The sequence below is a fragment of the Bos indicus x Bos taurus genome, chromosome 5 (assembly GCF_003369695.1).
Source record: "Bos indicus x Bos taurus breed Angus x Brahman F1 hybrid chromosome 5, Bos_hybrid_MaternalHap_v2.0, whole genome shotgun sequence".
Classification (NCBI taxonomy): Eukaryota; Metazoa; Chordata; class Mammalia; order Artiodactyla; family Bovidae; genus Bos; species Bos indicus x Bos taurus.
Window position 1 is genome coordinate 111,622,363 of NC_040080.1, and position 20,046 is coordinate 111,642,408.

Consider the following 20,046-nt stretch of genomic DNA (forward strand, 5'->3'; position numbering starts at 1 on the left):
CTTCCTCTAATTGCAAATTAAATTTTGCTTTCATCTGTGAAGTCCAAGGGAAATGAAATGAATTATCTAGGGGTCCACGATTTTTAAATATCTATATTAATTAATCACAGTGTTTTTGGCATTAGGTATAGACCCAGAAAAGACCTTGATTCTGGGAAAGATTGAGGGCAGGAAGAGAAGCGGGTGACAGGATCAGATGGTTGGATAGCATTACCGACTCAAGGGACATGAGCTTGAGCGAACTCTAGGAGATGATGAAGGACAAGGAAGCCTGGTGTGCTGTGCAGTCCATGGGGTTGCAAAGAGCCAGACATGACTTAGTGACTGAATAATAACAACAGACCCAGAAGACATGATCCTCTACTACTAATTTTTTAAGAAAAAGAAATCACAGGGTTACTATGGAATATAAAACATTTGAGTTAGATAGAAGGAAGTGTTTCTAAAAGATGTTGTAAGAGCCCCTTTTTAAGAAGGCTTTTACTAATTTCAAAACTGCCTGGAACTACCCTGGTGGTCCAGTGTTTAAAACCCCATGGTACCACTGGAGGAGGCATGGGTTGGCCCCTGACTGGTAAAATTCCACATGCCATGCAGTGTGGTGTGGATGAGCAAACAAAACCGGCCTAGAGTCAGGCAAGAACTACGTAACTTCTCGGCATTTCTTTTAATGTTATGTTTTTCTGCAAATATTTTAAATTTGATAATGATTTAAGATCTATTCAAATGGAGTAAATGGAGCACTAAAGAGTAGCATCTCTCCTCATTTTCATGTCATTGTTATTCATAAGTTGTTAGGTAAGAAAAATGCTGTTGTTCTGAAGTAAAAAGTAATACAAGGGACGCATACGTGAAATTATTTTATCTTAAAAGTAAAACATAGATTCTCACAAGACCCCATTCACGTGCTCTGTTTCAATCATTTATGCCTTCACGCATTTGTCACAGAGATGTTGTTCCCTGCCATTGGTGTTCTTCTTTGATACCAGGGAGTCTGACTTGCAGCATGCAACCCACGTTTCTCCCAATATTAGTTTGATACAAAAGTTGGACAGATGCTTGAATAGCGAGTACATGTGGCTGTTCCTTTGTATTTTCCTTCTTTATGACATGTGCAGAATCAAAAGCAGATAAGCTCTACACCAGCCACTGTTTTCAATATCAAGGAGACATACACAAAAGATCTGTGAACAAAATGCAATCTGACATGTCAATAAGAGACAGACTGCTGTAGGAAAGTACCAGATAATTAAATTTAAGAAGGAACCTAAATTTCGGACTTCTCACAATACAATGTGATATGGCAGACAGAGATAAGAATTTGTACTGAAAAACTCATGCAGATATCAACTCACATTGTTTTTCTCTGTAATAGAACAAATAGAACCAAGTAGCGGTATGGAAGGACAGTGTAAGCTTGATAGTCATGATTTAAATGCCAATGGATTCCTTGGATTATTAGTTTTTGACTTTGGGGGAAAAATCCTGCAATAATAGGAAAGTTGTGGCAAATATGTTTTATCACATTGCTGATTTACTTATCTCCACATCAGAGGTTATGAACTTGTTGAGGGCAATGGCCTGCCTTTTATTCATCTCTGCCAGGGTGCTTGGTGTAAGAGAGAGCCTCAGTAAGCGGATGAACAGTTAATACCGATAAGCCCTACTCACACAGATGGCCGCTGAATCGCAAGAGGCCACCTAACACATTCATATACACAAGCTCCTATTCAAATACCATCCAAAGACCCTCTACCAAAGGTGCATGCATCCTGAAACTTGTTTTTTGGAATTCAGTTTCTTCAGTTCTCTTGTGCATTTTCTAAGCTCTCCTTCCAATATTTCTGATTGTCCCATTTCTGATCCTGCAATAGTCTGTCTATCTCTTCTCTTATGCTGATTTAATCTCTCCTTTGCCTATTGATTTCATTAATTTCCAGCACAGTCCCTGAGTCAGATATGTTTACATCTGAACTCTATTATTTTTCCCCAGCAATCTTTCTCTCTCTGAGTCTCATTTATCCTAGACACGTCACGTCCCCGTTCCTGTTCATTTCACCTCACATACTACTTACAGTCTCCAACCAGGCTGTGGAACACTCAAATGCATTGATCACATTTATTTATCTGAAAAACTCTAATATCGAATTCACTTGCTGTCACTTGGCAAAGGCCGTTCAAATGATCCTTGTGATATTAACTATTCTTCCTCCCTATGTTTCGATTTATATCTTTTAGACCTATAAACCCAGAAATATAGGTATACTTTTCCCCAGGATTTTTTATTTATATCTTGGTTCATAGGGAGATGATTAATTTCAAAATTATAAAAACATAGTATGAAATTGTAGGCCATTGTTAAGACAACCCATTTCCAAATTAAGAGGCAGCAGAACACATAGGTTAAGAGTCAACAAGTATGAAAATGAATATGTATACAAATCATTACAACCATATGAAAAAGTTTCATGACTGGCTCCTCTGACATTTAGTGCCATTTTTAAATCAATTGCTATGTCTAGGAAAACACAATCTTGTACTTTCATTCAGCCTACGTTTTGAAGTAGAAAATGTAGATTATAAAGAAAGGAGGAGGTCAACTAAGCCATGAGCACTAGTAGGACAGTGACTTAAGAATGATTTCTACACGTAAAAATAATTTATTTTCCCAATCAAGGAAAAAAAATTCAACAGATGTCACTTAAAATCTTATCAGGAATCACAAAATTTGTGTATTCTTAAAGATGATAGACCCATTATTTTCAAAGTATCCTCGTTTAAAGAAGCACAAATGAATCCTGACTGTCTACCTCATAGCCCATCCTGTGATAGGTGCTGGAAGCCCAAGAAGAAAGCAGGCATCCTTGACCTAACTGAGGGTGGGGAGGAAACATTACACAGGCCCAAGCAAAAATATATACAATGTTGCATTAGTGATAACTTCTGCACAACAGAAGCAGATATTTAAATATGTATTACATATAGAGGGACTTGGTATAGATATGGATGCTCAGTAAAGTGGTCGAGGCAAGAGGCTCTAGGAAAATCAATCTGAATAGTGAAAACTGATCGGCCTCCGAAAGATCTAAAGGAGGGAATTTCCAGGCAGAAGGGCCGGGGCAAGAGCAAAAGCCCAGAGATGAGACCTTTATGGCCCGTGGCTATTATCGAGATCTGCTGAAGTTAAGTCCGTAATAAATATATGTAAAATAATGATATTCTAGGCTGTGTTTTTCCCTAAGCTAATAAGAAAACATGAAGTTACTGGAAATTACGGTGTGTGTGTGCGTATGTGTGCGTGTGTATGATTCTCATTTGTGATGACAGATAATCTTCAAGATAGCCTGTTTGTTCACGGGTTACGATATTCTTTCACTTCTGGAAGCAATGAAGTTGTAGGTGGCACTCTAGGCTAGCTGAGTATGCGGTTTCATTCTTGCAGTGGCCATATAAAAAAGGGTATTGCAGAGAAAGGGTGAAAATATTTTGAGCGTACAGTGGATATATTTTTGGTGACATCATCTTACCCTGATTTAAAAGCCAATGTCTCCTGCAGCAGACATGGATGGTTGCCTTCCTTAGACATTCTGGCATATTATTTAAGAAAATAATGATGGAACCTTGGCCAGAAGAAATGACTCACTTGTCTTGTCAATTGAGATAGTACTCTTTCCTTCTCCAGGGAAAGGGCATTTGATACTGCTCTGAACAAGAGACATTGGGGAAATCTGCTGGTGATTTTCTGGAACAAAGTTTGCTCTCCAATGAGGAGAGAGAGATAACTGGAAAAAAAAATGATCCCCCTTTCTGGCAATACAATAAATATTCTTTCATTTACCCTGCTTTCTCTGTTGGCACTGAAGACATGATGCCTGGACTGCGGCACTGACACTGCAAAAGTGGGGGAGAAACCGAGAGACGCTCCGAGGCTGACCCAGGGTTTGCATGTCAGTTATCTGCTGAGTCAGCCCAGTGCTCTCTGAAGTTAAACCTCACACGTAGACATGGCAACGTGACAACACAAATGTCAGGAGTATTTCTCTTTACGCGACTTCTGGTAAGGTGTTCTTTTATTTGCTGCCAAGAGCATCTTACTTATTACAAATATTCTTTTTATCTTTCCATCTCAGCCATTTCTCCTGGGGCCCAGCCTCTTGTATCTAATGGCCATTTTGTCATCCCTTGAAAGTCCAATGAGAATCCCAAACGTACTATATAAAACTACAGCTTTCTTTATCCTCTCTTATCTGATCCTGCTTTATTTTTTTATTTTTTTTTTTCTCGTTTCCTACATTATATTTTACATGTTTCATTGCCATTCTCCCAAATCTTCCCACCCTCTCCCTCTCCCACAGAGTCCATAAGACTGTTCTATACATCAGTGTCTCTTTTGTTGTCTCGTACACTGGGTTATTGTTACCATCTTTCTAAATTCCATATATATGCGTTAGAATACTGTATTTATGTTTTTCCTTCTGGCTTACTTCACTCTGTATAATAGGCTCCAGTTTCATCCACCTCATTAGAACTGATTCAAAAGTATTCTTTTTAATGGCTGAGTAATACTCCATTGTGTATATGTACCACAGCTTGCTTTCCTGCTTTAATTCATCTCCATCACAGTGAAAGGCTTTGCCAAATTGTTCAGGGCAAAAGTCTAGTATAATTATTTAATTTTCTTCCTCTTCTCCATAACCATTCTATCAACAAGTCATATAGGCTCTACTTTGAACACATGTCTCACATCGTTTTACTTTTCTCCTCTATACTGCTGTGAGCTTAATCAAAGCTACTAATCCTCTGATAGCTTTTGCCTGCATTGCTGCAATAACTCCTTCCTGGTCTCTCTGCCTGTGCTTTTGACACCTAAATATATCTTCTCCACAGGAACCAGAATGAATTTCTAAAGTAGTCAATCAGTTCATGGCATTTTCCCACTGAACACTCTATAATGGTTTCCCATTACACTTGGTACAAAATCCAAACTCTGCCACTTCCCACAGAAAGACACCATGAGGAAGAATACTGGAGACCAATATCTCTCAGGATTTATTGAACCAAGATTGATTGTTCTAAGTACTATCCTGCATGGCTGAAAAGTCAGACTGGTTACCAGCCCTGATTCAGTCAGTCACTTTTTGCCAGAAGTTTTTTTTTTAATTAATTTATTTTTTATTGAAGGATAATTGCTCTACAGAATTTTGCTGTTTTCATCAAACTTCAACATGAATCAGCCATAGGCATACACATATCCCTTCCCTTTTGAACCTCCCTCCCATCTCCCTCCCCATCCCCCCCTCTAGGTTGATCCAGAGCCCCTGTTTAAGTTTCCTGAGCCATACAGCAAATTCCCATTGGCTCTCTATTTTACATATGGTAATGTAAGTTTCCATGTTACTCTCTCCATACATCTCACCCTCTCCTCCCCTCTCCCCATGTCCATAAGTCTATTCTTTATGTCTGTTTTTCAGTCACTTATTAATTCATTTATCCAATAAGTATTTTTTGAACGTGTGCAAGGTGTCTGGCATTATACCTGATGTGCGTGCTCAGTCACTCAGTCATGTCTGACTTTTTGTAACCTCATGGACTGTAGCCCACCAGACTCCTCTGTCTGTGGAATTTTCTAGGCAAAGATACTAGAATGGGTTACCATTTCCTACTCCAGGGCATCTTCTCAATCAATGGATTAAAACCATGTCTCCTGTGTCTCCTGTATTCACAGAAGACTCTTAACCCCTGCGCCATCAGGGAAGGCCCATTATACCTAGTGTTGGAGAAGACTCTTGCAAGTCCCTTGGACTGCAAGGAGATCCAACCAGTCCATCCTAAAGGAAATCAGTCCTGAGTGTTCATTGGAATGACTGATGCTGAAACTCCAATACTTTGGCCACCTGTTGTGAAGAACTGACTCATTGGAAAAGACCCTGATGCTGGGAAAGATTGAAGGCAGGAGGAGAAGGGGATGACAGAGGATGAGATGGCTGGATGGCATCACTGACTCGATGGACATTAGTTTGAGTAAACTCTGGGAATTGGTGATGGACAGCAAGGCCTGGTATGCTGCAGTCCATGGGGTCGCAGTCGGACACGACTTAGTGACTTGACTGACTAACGCAAAGTGAATATCAAACAGTATCTATGCAGAGTACTATAGGCTCTGGTAAAGTTTTATATCTGTTAAAGAGCAGTAGCAGAGGGCAGGTCATGTACAGTCCTATGGATTCTAGTAAGAACCTTATATATTTGTCTGGGATTAAGATATAACTAAATTGGAGAAGGAAATGGCAACCCACTCCAGTGTTCTTGCCTGGAGAATCCCAGGGATAGGGAAGCCTGGTGGGCTGCCGTCTCTGGGATAGCACAGAGTTGGACACGACTGAAGCAACTTAGCAGCAGCAGCAGCAAATAAGAAGTGAGTAAAACAATGAATGCATACTACTTGATCCAGCCTAAGAATCTGTGTTTCTTGTTCTCTTAATATCTGAAGAGTCCAAAGTTCTGAGCATAGCCTATGAAGGCCTTTAACCAACATGAGACCTCATGATTCTACAAGGCTCAGAGCCCTCCTCATATGTTGCAGATATGTATATTTTTCATCTAGAGAAAAAAAGAGTACTATTTAGAATTAAAATATACTTTATGAATGCCTATTTAATGTGAAGAGGGCACAGACACATTAAAAGAAATAATCTCAGGTCAAAGAAAGCACAGAATGTCATTCTGAGTATCTTAGGGCTGTAGACTTAGTGCTTTTGAAAAATTTAAATAAATATAGTCACAAAATTTAAAAAAAAAAAAAAAAAAACACTACAAAAGAAAGAAATACCTCCTAAAGTCTGCCTTCACATTTGCACTGATCATGATAACATAATGCCTTTCCAGTGTTCTTTGAGGAATGCTTCCTGGCGCACACACTGTCTCTAAAGACAGACCTCAAAATGTCTTAACAAAATGCTTTGACCAACAGCAGCATTTCTGAAATCCAAGGTGACAACAGGGAAGGGCAACATTCATTTGAATATAAATTTCAGTACATGAGCTTTTTTGAAAAAAAGAAGTTTCGTTATTTCATGGTCATGCTTTATTAAATTTTAGTAGTTATTCATTCTGCATTGTGTCTTAAATTTTTAAAAAGAGAAATATCAGAAACACTAAGGCAGTTTTCCACCTATATTCAGAGACTAACAATGGTGATGGCATTTTTGGAAAAAAGAAAGCTATGTATCTAATCCTTTCTGTGTGTATGGAAAACCACTCATCATAGTCCAGAATCCTATTATAAAGAGACATATAAAAAACATATATTCAGTTTCATGAACTGAAGTTTCAGCAACCATACCAAGCAAATGGATGTTTTATATTCCACAAGCTAAAGAATGTAGTTTCAGGATATGAACAGAAATCCTTTCTTACTGTGAAAGAATTATTCGTTTCTTTTAGACGAAATCTGAATTTCATTACATATAAAAAAGAACTGTAACTATTAGAAACCTAATAACTTTTATTCTTTATAGAATTGTTGATTAATATACTTAAATTTTACTTTCTGAGCAATAAATAATAGGCAGAGGCCATTTTTAGTTATGAAATGTGTTAGCTAAATCTTTGCAAAAATTGTGGCAAGCATGTAATTGTTTCATTTTTTTAAAAAGGAAAAAAAACTATAAGCTTAAAAAGTTTTAGAGAAAACACATAGATTTCTTTGAACTGTCATATGTTCTAAAGTATCAGAGATCTACAAACTAAACGGTGTATTAAATCGCTTCAGTCGTGTCCGACTCTGTGTGACCCCATGGACAGCAGCCCACCAGGCTCCTCCGTCCACAGCATTCTCCAGGCAAGAACACTGGAGTGGGGTGCCATTTCCTTCTCCATAAAATGGCATATTAGAGATACACAAAAACAAACTGGCATAAATGTTTGACACCAATATAAATTCAATTCTATGGTAAACACAAAGATTATATTTTACAAGGTCAGATGTATGCATATAAACTGTCTTCCCTATTCCCCAGAAATATTTCTTTCAGTACAAGAATACAAACTGTCAGACTTTTGGTTTGGAAGCTCTTGCATATACAGAAGAAACTGGTGGGAGAACATTACCCTACCCACACACAACATAATGGAATCAGAGAAAATTAGATAAATATAAGACGGTAGTCCATTTGAAAAGTAGGTAGAGTCAATACAATTTTTAAAGTTTTATATAATTTTTCCTCTCTTTGTGATCTTTTAAATGTTGTCCCTCCTTCAAAGTGCTTTTACAAAGTAAAGAACAAGGATGCTGGTAAATAAAAATAGAATAACATACATTTTCCTAACCACAGAGAATTTCTATGAGTAAATACTTTTTGGAATTATTTCCTTCGTTGATTTCAGCAGACTCTGTAGGACATTTTGCATCCAAAATAAAATTGAAGCATAATGACCATAAACCAGTTTATAAAGTCTTATTCAGGGGTCTAAATTATAAAGAAAGAATTTCGTCACATCCATACTCAGAGGAAGAAGCAGTAGATTAAGAACCTCCAATATTTTTAGAATTAAAAATTGCTGAAACGACAAAGAATTTATTATCTGTTCTCCACCTGGAATGTGCCCATTGGAATTATGAGGGATGTTGAGTGGGATGACTCTGAGTCTGTTCCTGCAGGAGGACTTCCTAGAATAACATCATAGGATGAGCATTTTACCTTCTATACAACATCAAAACAACCATTAAATCCAAATGATTAATCTGGCCATTCTCCAGACTTGGCTGCTGTATTGAGAGACGCCATTTTGGAAACAGACTTTTCTTTTTTCCTGAAAGATATATATATCTATATATATATAGATATAAAGATCTGTCTCAGTTCAGTTCAGTTCAGTTTAGTCGCTCAGTCGTGTCCGACTCTTTGCCACCCCATGAATCGCAGCATGCCAGGCCTCCCTGTCCATCACCAACGCCCGGAGTTCACTCAGACTCACGTCCATCGAGTCAGTGATGCCATCCAGCCATCTCACCCTCTGTCGTCCCCTTCTTCCTCCTGCCCCCAATCCCTCCCAGCATCAGAGTCTTTTCCAATGGGTCAACTCTTCACATGAGGTGGCCAAAGTACTGGACTTTCAGCTTTAGCATCATTCCTTCCAAAGAAATCCCAGGGCTGATCTTCAGAATGGACTGGTTGGATCTCCTTGCAGTCCAAGGGACTCTCAAGAGTCTTCTCCAACACCACAGTTCAAAAGCATCAATTCTTCGGCACTCAGTCTTCTTCACAGTCCAACTCTCACATCCATACATGACCACAGGAAAAACCATAGCCTTGACTAGATGGACCTTTGTTGGCAAAGTAATGTCTCTGCTTTTCAATATGCTATCTAGGTTGGTCATAACTTTCCTTCCAAGGAGTAAGTGTCTTTTAAAGATCTGTCTATGTGTATATATATATATAACTCCCATTGCTCATTCAGTGTTGTAACAAATTTATAAAAAAGTTATAATGTTATGAAAAAACTTATATTTTACAAAGTTATAAAATAACAGCACCTAGAAAATTAAGATGTTGTACTCCTAATCTTCAGATTTATCACTCCAAGCCTTCCAAGTACAGTGTCAAAACTTATCTATAAATATTTGATAATTGAGAAGTATTCTAAAAATTTATTTCATCGTCAGGAAAAACTGTATAACTTTTTTCACAAAAGATAATTTTCTATCTTTTCAATCAATTCAAGAACAGATTTCAGCACTCCTTCTGCGGTTTCTTCAGACAGTGTGAACACATTTTGCCCTTTACGATCTTCAGTGTCCACCATTTTTTATGATGGCCTACATGTATTTTAAATTCATATTTCATGCTTCTCCGTTTCTCATTTTAACATCTTGAAATTTCTTTGCTCTCTTCTCACAAAGTGATGTCTCAAACCTTAAGTAATTCGGGTTTTGTTGCTCTTTCTAAATTTCTTTGAATTCTTTTATTTTAAAATTTATTCTATTAGAGTATAGCTGATTTACAATGTTGTGTTAATTTCTGCTGTACAGCAACATGATTAATTATACATATATATATTCTTTTTCAGATTCTTTGCCATTATAGTTTATTATAGGATAATGAATATAGTTCCCTATGTTAATTCTTGTTTTTTAAACTTTTATTGGAATACAATTGATTTATACTATTGTGTTAGTTTCAGGTATGCAGCAAAGCGAATCAAGTGTATCCACCCTTTTCTAGATCCCATAGAAGTCATTACAAAGTATTGAGTAGAGTTCCCAGTGATTGTACCCACCTTACTCTTATGTTTCTATTTGAAGATCTTAGAATGATGCTGATTTTAAAAGTAGCAAGTTTTCAACACTTCAGCTGTTCTGAGCCAGAAACTCCATTTAATTCATTACATGCTGCCAAGTCACTTCAGTGGTGTCCGACTCTGTGCGACCCCATAGACGGCAGCCCGCCAGGCTCCCCCATCCCTGGGATTCTCCAGGCAAGAACACTGGAGTGGGTTGCCATTTCCTCCTCCAATGCATGAAAGTGAAAAGTGAAAGGGAAGTTGCTCAGTCGTGTCCGACTCTAGTGACCCCATGGACTGCAGCCTACCAGGCTCCTCCATCCATGGGATTTTCTAGGCAAAAGTACTGGAGTGGGGTGCCATCGCCTTCTCCGCTAAAATGCAATAGTCTACATTTAATGATGGGTCAAGAATGATAACGATGATTTAGAAGACACATTTGAAGCTCTGTTCAGAAGAATGACAATGTTACAGATTAGATATCTGAAGAAATAAATGACGAGGACAGTGAAGCTTCTGTATTTTAGGCCAGTTAACTACCTATCAAAAGGGCACTTCTCTGATGCTATTAAAATTTCAACCTTTTGACACAGAGATATGTCAGCAATGAATTTGGTTTGTAATAATATGCCATTGATGATAATGTCTTTTTAGTTTAGTGAATCCTAGAATAACTAAGTTTTCAAGGCTGAAAACTGGGGTTTGACTAAAATCACTATATATATATGGTGGTGGTGGTTTGGTTGCTAAGTTGTGTCCCACTCTTGTGACTCCATGGACTGTAGCCTGCCAGGCTCCTCTGTCCATTGGATTCTCCAGGCAAGAATACTGGAGTGGGTTGCCATTTTCTTCTCCATATATATATATATAAATATATATATATATTTTTATATATATATATATATATATATCCATCTATATATATATATACAGTTACTCAAAATTATTTATGAGTGGTGAACTTCTTTAAGCCATTTCCCTAAAAAGGACCAATGCATTGATTTTGATCTCATTATTGATAAAAGTTTATATAAATGTGGAACTCGAGTTTGCTCCTTTCCTTCAACATACGAAATTATGTTTCGTGTTGTCATCTTGTATTTTAGTTGACGAGATATCTATTCTTTTTTTCCTTGCTTCTTTATATGCTCTTTGTTCTACCTGATTTTTAAGATCTTTGCATTATCTTTGTAGTTCTGTGGCTTTGTTAAAATATATTTGAATTTGTTTTTCCTTATCCGGTTTGCGGCTTGGAGTGATTTTCTGTATGGTATTCATAGCTGTGTGCTCAGCCACTCAGTTGTGTCCAACTTTATGTGACCCCATGGACTATAGCCTGCCAGGCTCCTCTGTCTATGGAACATTCCAGGCACGTCTTTCTTCAAATATGGAAAACTTTCAGCTATTATCTTGTAATTAATCATCTGGCATTCCTAATAGACATTAGTGTGCTTTCTCATTTTATTCCTCTATGTCTTTTAAGTTTTCCATCTCTTAACATTCTGTGTTTATTCTAGAAAAATTCTTTAGGTGCAATTCACAGTCCATTAATATACTCTTAGGTCATTTCTCTTTTTATCCTAAAAGTTTTCATTAGTTTTTTAAATTTGGAAACTGACTGTATAGCACAAGGAACTCTACTCAGTGCTCTGTGGTGACCTAAATGGGAAGGAAATCCAATAAGGAAATCCAATAAGGACTCACTTTGCTGTACAGCAGATATTAATACAACATTGGAAAGCAACTATATACCAAGGAAAAAACTATAGTTTTCTTATATTTGAGCATTTGATACTTCAAATCTACTAATTTGTTCTCATGGTGTCTTATTGTTGGTTTTTATTTCATATTTATCTATAATTTTTAAGGGACTAGTTTATGTTTTTTCATATTGTTAAGCCATCTCAAAGCTTTAGGATTCAAATGCTCTTCCTTACGGTGCCTGCTTATTCTTTATGCTGATAATTCTCATGTGGGGCTTTATCACTATTCATTAAACTGTAAACTCATTTTCAGGTTATTTTTTCCTTTGGGATTCCTATGTGCTTGGTTCAGACATGTTTCCATATAGAATTGTAGGTTTTCAGTAGTTTATATAAATTACATTTGGAGGATTCAGGCACTGTGAATAATATACAATTCAAGTCCCATACTGATATATGCCCAAGCATGGTCTTTTGATATGTCACAAGACAGCTACTTTTCCCCTCTGTTTCATCTAGATTCCTATGCAGACAAGCTCTAGTCACTTCCCTGGATCATTGGGTGCAATTTTCTTGCTGCTTCATCAAGGAGGAAGGAGCTCCTTGCTGGTCTTGAGTTTAGGTGAGAATTCCAGTTCCAGATCTCTAACCTATCTTCAGTTAGATAATTTTCCTTCCTATTGCCACAATGAATTCTCAGAAGTCTATTCTTTCATATTGATTAGACACACAGAATCCTTACTAAATTTAAAAATGGCTACTATGACTTCATCCATTGTGAAGTTCCTTCGCCAGACAGAACAACAGAGCAAAAGATTTGTTCTGATTTGTCTCAGAATCAGACATGTAGTCATTGGGAAATGCAACAAAGAAAAATTTGAGGATCAGAAATGATGCTATTAGTACCTTGGATTGTGGAGTATTTGACTCCATAATCACCACAATGTAGTCACCCTGACATTACTTAGCCCTAGCTAACAGAAGCAGAAGAGATTAAGAAGAGGTAGCAAGGATACACAGAACAACTGTACAAAAAAAATGTCTTAATGATCTGGACAAACACAATGGTATGGTCACTCACCTAGAGCCAGACATCCTGGAGTGTGAAATCAAGTTGGCCTTAGGAAGCCTTAGGAAGGCCTTACTATTTAAAACAACAACAACAACAACCACAAAAAAATAAAATAAAAAAAAGTTAGTGGGAGGTGATGGAATTCCAGCTGAGCTATTTCAAATCCTAAAAGAAGATTCTATTAATGTCCTGCAATCAATATGCCAGCAAATTTGGAAAACTAGGCAGTGGCTGCAGGAATGGAAAAGGTCACTTTTCATTCCAATCCAAGAAAGGCAATGCCAAAGAACGTTCAAACTACCATACAACTGCACTCATCTCACATGCTAGAAGGTAATACTCAAAATCCTTCAAGCTAGACTTCAACAGTTTGTGAACTGAGAACTTCCAGATATAAAAGCTGGATTTAGGCAAAGGCAGAGGAACTAGAGATCAAATTGCCAACATCAGGTTATCATTGAAAAATCAAGAAAATTTGAAAAAAAAAAAGTCTAATTTATTTTTCATTGACTATACTAAAGCCTTTGACTGTGTGGATCACAACAAACTGTGGACAATTCTGAAAGAGATGGGAATACCAGAACACCTTGCCTACATCTGGAGAAATCTGTATGCAGGTCAAGAAGCAATGGTTAAGAACCAGACATGAACAATGCACTGGTTCAAAATTGGGAAAGGAGTATGTCAAGGCTGTATAATGTGACCCTGCTCATTTAACTTGTATGCAGAGTACATCATGCGAAATGTCTGACTAGTTGAATCCCATGCTGGCATCAAGATTGCCAGGAGAAATATAAACAACTTCAGATATGCAGAGGATACCACCCTAATGGCCGAAAGCAAAGAGGAACTAAAGATGCTCTTGATCAAGGTGAAAGAGGAGAGTGAAAAAGCTGGCTTAAAACTCAACATTCAAAAAACTAAGATCATGGCATCCAGTTCTATCATTTCATAGCAAACAGATGGGGAAACAATGGAAACAGTGACAGACTTTATTTTTTTGGGCTCCAAAATCACTGCAGATGATGACTGCAGCCATGAAATTAAGAGATGATTGCTCTTCGGAAGAAACCTATGACAAACTTTGATAGTGTATTAAAAACCAGAGACATCATTTGTAGACAAAGGTCCAAAGCTATGGTTTAGACAAAGCTATGGTTTTTCCAGCAGTCATGTATATGGATGTGAGAGTTGGACCATAAAGAAGGCTGAGCACGGAAAAACTAATGCCTTCGAACTGTGGTGCTGGAGAAGACTCTTGAGAGTCCCTTGGACTGCAAGGAGATCAAGTCAGTCAATCCTAAAGGAAATCAGTCCTGAATATTCATTGGAAGGACTGTTGTTGTAGCTCCAATATTTTGGCCACTTGATGCAAAGAACTGACTCCTTGGAAAAGACCCTGATGAGGGCAGGATTGAGGGCAGGAGGAGAAGGGGGCAATAGAGGATGAGATGGTTGGATGGCATCACCAATTCAATGAATATGAGTTTGAGCAAGCTCCAGAAGATGGTGAGGGACTGGGAAACCTGGCGTGCTGCAGTCCATGGGGTCAGAAAGAGTCAGACACGAATTATCGACTGAACAACAACACAGATTAGTTTTCTCAGGCAATATAGATTTATCTAATATGTAAATTTATACATGGCATTTAAGAATTGTAAAGCCTTAAAAGAGTTAAAATAAGTGGATCGATGGATTTTAACACATGAACGACAGTAAGAATCAGTGAGATTAAAAAGAGTAAGATCATTGGAAAAAATCTGAAGGAAGAAAATGTAGATTAGAACTATTGGATGACAACTATTTTGTGGGTCTGAATATGTATGTGTTTCCTGTTAATAGTCTGCCTCTCCACTAACATGAACCCTCTATGAGAACAGAAGCCTGGACATAGTGCTTGGAAAACTGACTGGCACAGAAGGCACTGTTGATTCAATAAGTTTGTGACCCAGGCTTTATGATGGACAAGGTTTATTGCTCCAAGGGCTAGTAGAGAACAAAAATATATTGGTTGAAAACCTACGAAATGTCCAACAAGCTTATATGTGATGATAACTGGTGATATAGGACTGGTCAAGCAATTTCAAGTGTCACTTCAAAGGCAGGGAGGAACAGAAGCATTTGGGGAACTCACACAAGGTTGAGTGGCAATACCATTTTGTGGTCTTATTAAACCAGAGGTTTCATAGTGGTTTTTGAAAGTTGTGAAGCAGAGATAGAAATAACTCAAGGTAGACATTGACCATTCCTGTTCCAAGACTTTCGTTTGAATGTTGCCAATATTCCATTTTATCCTTCACTCTTGAGAATGGATTGGGAAAGAGGGATGCTTCACATTAAAAATCTCTTCAAATCTTCTTCAATGGAAAAAGAACCATTTTTTTCCCCAGTGGAATTTCTGGAGTGAAGAGGGATTTTAGGAACCTATATGATAATTTCCGTTGTGCCTCAACCTAAATAGTAATAGAGATTCTGGAAACTTTTCTTTTAGACAATTTATTTTACTAAAAATTAGAACCAATGAAATGTTATGGACACTTTTTTCAGGAAAAAAAAAAGTACTTTTTACACTGAAGATTAGCTTAGTATTGAGACTTGATCAAATCAAGAGACGCTAATGATTACAGGCCTTTATTTTGCAATTATCAAAATTTCTTTGGAGGAAGAATTTTAGTCATGAGGATATAGTTCTGTTTTCCTTTCCACCTCTACCACTTGTTCTTTAGGGTAAATAAAAGTAAAGGGGACTCAGAGCTGCTAAGACTTCCTTGACCTCCAAAGAAGAGAGGAGGAATAAGACACATATGCCCTTATTGGGGCCCCATTCCTTGGATTATCTAGACTTCATTTCACCATCCCAGGTACAGATACTCTCTGTTTCCTCAAACTATCCAAATTTAATGACTAGAAAAGCAAGACAAATAGTAAAATAGAAAATACTAAAATTCAAATAGAGCAAAATATTCTTTTTGGTCTAAAGTCTGGTCTAAAAGTAGCAAATTTAGCAAAGTACCTAAAACAAAGTAGATATTCAAGAAATACTTGGCAAATTAAAGAAAAACCTGTAGGGATAGATGCAACAAATAGGTAATAATTTTTGTCCAATTGAACATGATGCTGAATTTTTTGAAAGTCACAGAGGATAGAATACCTTAGGCAGTGGGGTCCACTAAAACCTTGAGTGGTAGCTTGAGTCACTGAGAGCAAAAGCTGTTGGTATTAGGCTATGAGACCACCAGTTCTCTCTTTTCATATCACTTGCTAATGTCCATTGAATTAATTCATGCTCACTGTCTCTGCTTAAACCTTTCTCTTGATCTGCTTTCTAAATGGATGTGAACCTACAATATGGATCGATCCACTTAAAAAACGGAATACACCTGATGCTAGTGGTAAAAGAATCTGCCTATCAATGCAGAAGACACAAGAGACACATGTACAATCCCTGGGTTGGGAAGATCATTTGGAGTCAGAAACGGCAGCCTGCTCCAGTGTTCTTGCCTGGAAAAATTTCAGGGACAGAGGAGCCAGGCAGGCCACAGTCTGTTGCAAAGAATCAAACACAACTGAGTGACTAAACATGCATACACACACATACACACACACACACACACACACACATACACACCTGTTTCCTTGAGTGATAAACAGACCATTAACAAGCATCTTCTCTACTTAATAGTAAGTTTAATACTGCTTGGGTACTTATATTTGATACCACTTGCTCCTCAAGCTCTTCTCTTCCTATCTTCTCTTCTTATACTTTTCCTCTGTTCAGAAGAATACTACTCATGTTATAGATACTATCTTGGTGTTTTACAAAAATCCCCTACCCTCTCTTTCAGTTTCTCATTTACTTATAATCAAACATGTTTTTCTTTAGTGTTCATATTCAAAGTAAACAAGTATTTAAAAATATTTTGTTTAATTGGTTTACTTTTTAGAATCACATAGTATTGTTTCCTACGATTTTCCACTTCAGAGCTGTTTCTTTTACAAATAACATAATTTGACTATAATTTTGTGGATTAAAAAAAACTGAATGTGAGCATCCAACATCATTTATAGCATCATATGTATGTGAAAATGTTTTGAGTTCTAAATATTCAACTTATAAGTTAAACTTTTTAAATACAACCCAATTAAATTGAATGTCTGCCTGTATTGTAAATGTGATTTTTAAAACCAGCTGAAAACCAGGAATATTTTATTGATAAAATGATTCTTATGAATCTGGAAGACAAATTATTCCAACTATTTCAGGACATGTTTACTTTATAAAGTCAGTACACCTGAAAACCTAAAGATTTTGATCATTGCCCCTTCTAACCTTTGTCCCAGTAGATTCTACAATGTAGGAAACAAGAATTAATTTTATAGGTCAGATAGTCTCTACAGTTTTCCTGTTAAATCTAATGTTACTTTTTTGTGCTCATCCAGTGCCAGAGTTAATCACAACATTTCCTTTCTTCATGGTTCAGAAGACAGTCCTTTGTCTCTTCTAACTTCAATGTATACTTCAGAATTTGGCATTTTAAGTTGGCAAATTGTGTCTGACATTAGGAAATTCCCTAAAACCAGATAACAGAAAAAAATATTCACTTATGAACAAATGGGGTATCCATTTATGATGGATTCATGAGCCAAAAGGGTTTTACTTAGTTGTACCAATAAATTATCTTTTGAAAGTTTGACACCCACAGGAGTTATCTCAGTGGAAAGTGTAACAAAAGTACAGACTGGAATTCTTAAAGAAATGATGCTTGTTAGACATAGCTAATATTGAAAGAATGACTTGATATTTGAAAATTTCATAAAACTAGATTCAAGTGTGAAAATAATAATTGTACAAATATGAATTTAATACACTTTACTATCACAGAGATCATTTACTATTTGGTGACAAACGTTTATCTCCTTAACATCTTTAAGATTTAATTTCAAAATATTTAAGACTCAAATGAAAGGAAAAACAGTCTAAAATCCTTTGTACAGTCCTAGGAGGCAATGGCACCCCACTCCAGTACTCTTGCCTGGAAAATCCCATGGATGGAGGAGCCTGGTGGGCTGCAGTCCATGGGGTCGCAAAGAGTCGGACACGACTGAGCAACTTCACTTTCACTTCTCACTTTCATGCATTGGAGGAGGAAATGGCAACCCACTCCAGTGTTCTTGCCTGGAGAATCCCAGGGACGGGGGAGCCTGGTGGGCTACCATCTATGGGGTCGCACAGAGTCAGACATGACTGAAGCGACTTAGCAGCAGTAGCAGCAGCAGGAAAAATAAAAATCCTTATTTGTTTTCAGTATATTCTTGTCAATTACATGTCTATAGCTTTACAATATTTTCTCTTGTCTGTCTCCTTGCCGACATATTGAAGAGTATTGCAGTGCTCTGAGATGATCTGATATACATATTTAAAATGCTGATTCTAGAGCCCATTACCAAAGATTAATGTGGAACGTAGGAATAGATATTTTCTTAGATTTGCTTCAGGCTACCTTTTGAGATGTTTCTCAAAATATTTGCAGAGTAGAAGATGAAACTGTTTCTAAAAGGCATCAAAGTAGAAGGGAACAAAATGGAAATATTTTAAGAACTGTATGGTGAGAACCACACTGTCAGAACAGCAGCAGTGTCTTTCATTATATAATGATTGAGATAACCATTATATACTCACAGTGACAATTATTACCTAGGAAACTACTTTTGAGTCCTGGTAACATGCAGTTTCAGAGTCACTTCATTTGTTTTAATAATCTATGTAGGGAAATCGTAAAAATTAGAAAAAAATGTTTCAGCAGTTACAGTGATCCTATAACATCATACTGCATTAGAGATAAGAGAAACTTCTAGTATTGCAATGGTTCATTCCCCAAAGGTGAAGAACTGTTTTATAATACAAGCCAACTGGACAGGTTTATTTAATAAGGTGATGAATTTGTAGGAGTATATCACGGTTTTATTTGTGTATGATTTTAGTATTGGAGACCTACTGTAGCCAACTTTCTAAGGAAGAAAAAATTATGGAGAACAGTGTGGAGATTCCTTAAAAAACTGGAAATAGAACTGCCTTATGATCCAGCAATCCCACTGCTAGGCATACACACTGAGGAAACCAGAAGGGAAAGAGACACGTGTACCCCAATGTTCATCGCAGCACTGTTTATAATAGCCAGGACATGGAAGCAACCTAGATGTCCATCAGCAGATGAATGGATAAGAAAGCTGTGGTACATATACACAATGGAGTATTACTCAGCCATTAAAAAGAATACATTTGAATCAGTTCTAATGAGGTGGACGAAACTGGAGCCTATTATACAGAGTGAAGTAAGCCAGAAGGAAAAACATAAATACAGTATACTAACGCATATATATGGAATTTAGAAAGATGGTAACAATAACTCTGTATACGAGACAGCAAAAGAGACACTGATGTATAGAACAGTCTTATGGACTCTGTGGGAGAGGGAGAGGGTGCGAAGATTTGGGAGAATGGCATTGAAACATGTAAAATATCATGTAGGAAACGAGTTGCCAGTCCAGGTTCGATGCACGATGCTGGATGCTTGGGGCTGGTGCACTGGACGGCCCAGAGGGATGGTATGGGGAGGGCGGAGGGAGGAGGGTTCGGGATGGGGAACACATGTATACCTGTGGCGGATTCATTTTGATATTTGGCAAAACTAATACAATTATGTAAAGTTTAAAAATAAAATAAAATTAGAAAAAAAAAAAAAAGATGCAAATAGAAGAATAAAGCCCAAGACACAGCCTCATACTATAGTATTATTTCCCCTGTATACAATGAGAATCATGTGAAAGGTGATTCTTTAGAAATCCAAAACTTCATTAACATGGTATTCCCAGTAATAATAAGTGAGATAATTTAATCACCCCCAATTTACTTCAGAGAATCTTGTTTATGACTAGTGAAAGGGTGTTCGACATGACAGACCAAAGAAGCAATTTGATTGGTTAATGAAG

The 20,046-nt window shown here is 37.2% G+C and overlaps 1 protein-coding gene across 2 annotated transcripts in view; it reads right to left on the minus strand.

Annotated features, from left to right (window-relative positions):
• SYT1 (synaptotagmin 1) overlaps positions 1-20,046 on the minus strand; it is a 606,041-nt gene that overhangs the window by 465,958 nt on the left and 120,037 nt on the right. The gene's annotated exons all lie outside the window — the stretch shown is intronic.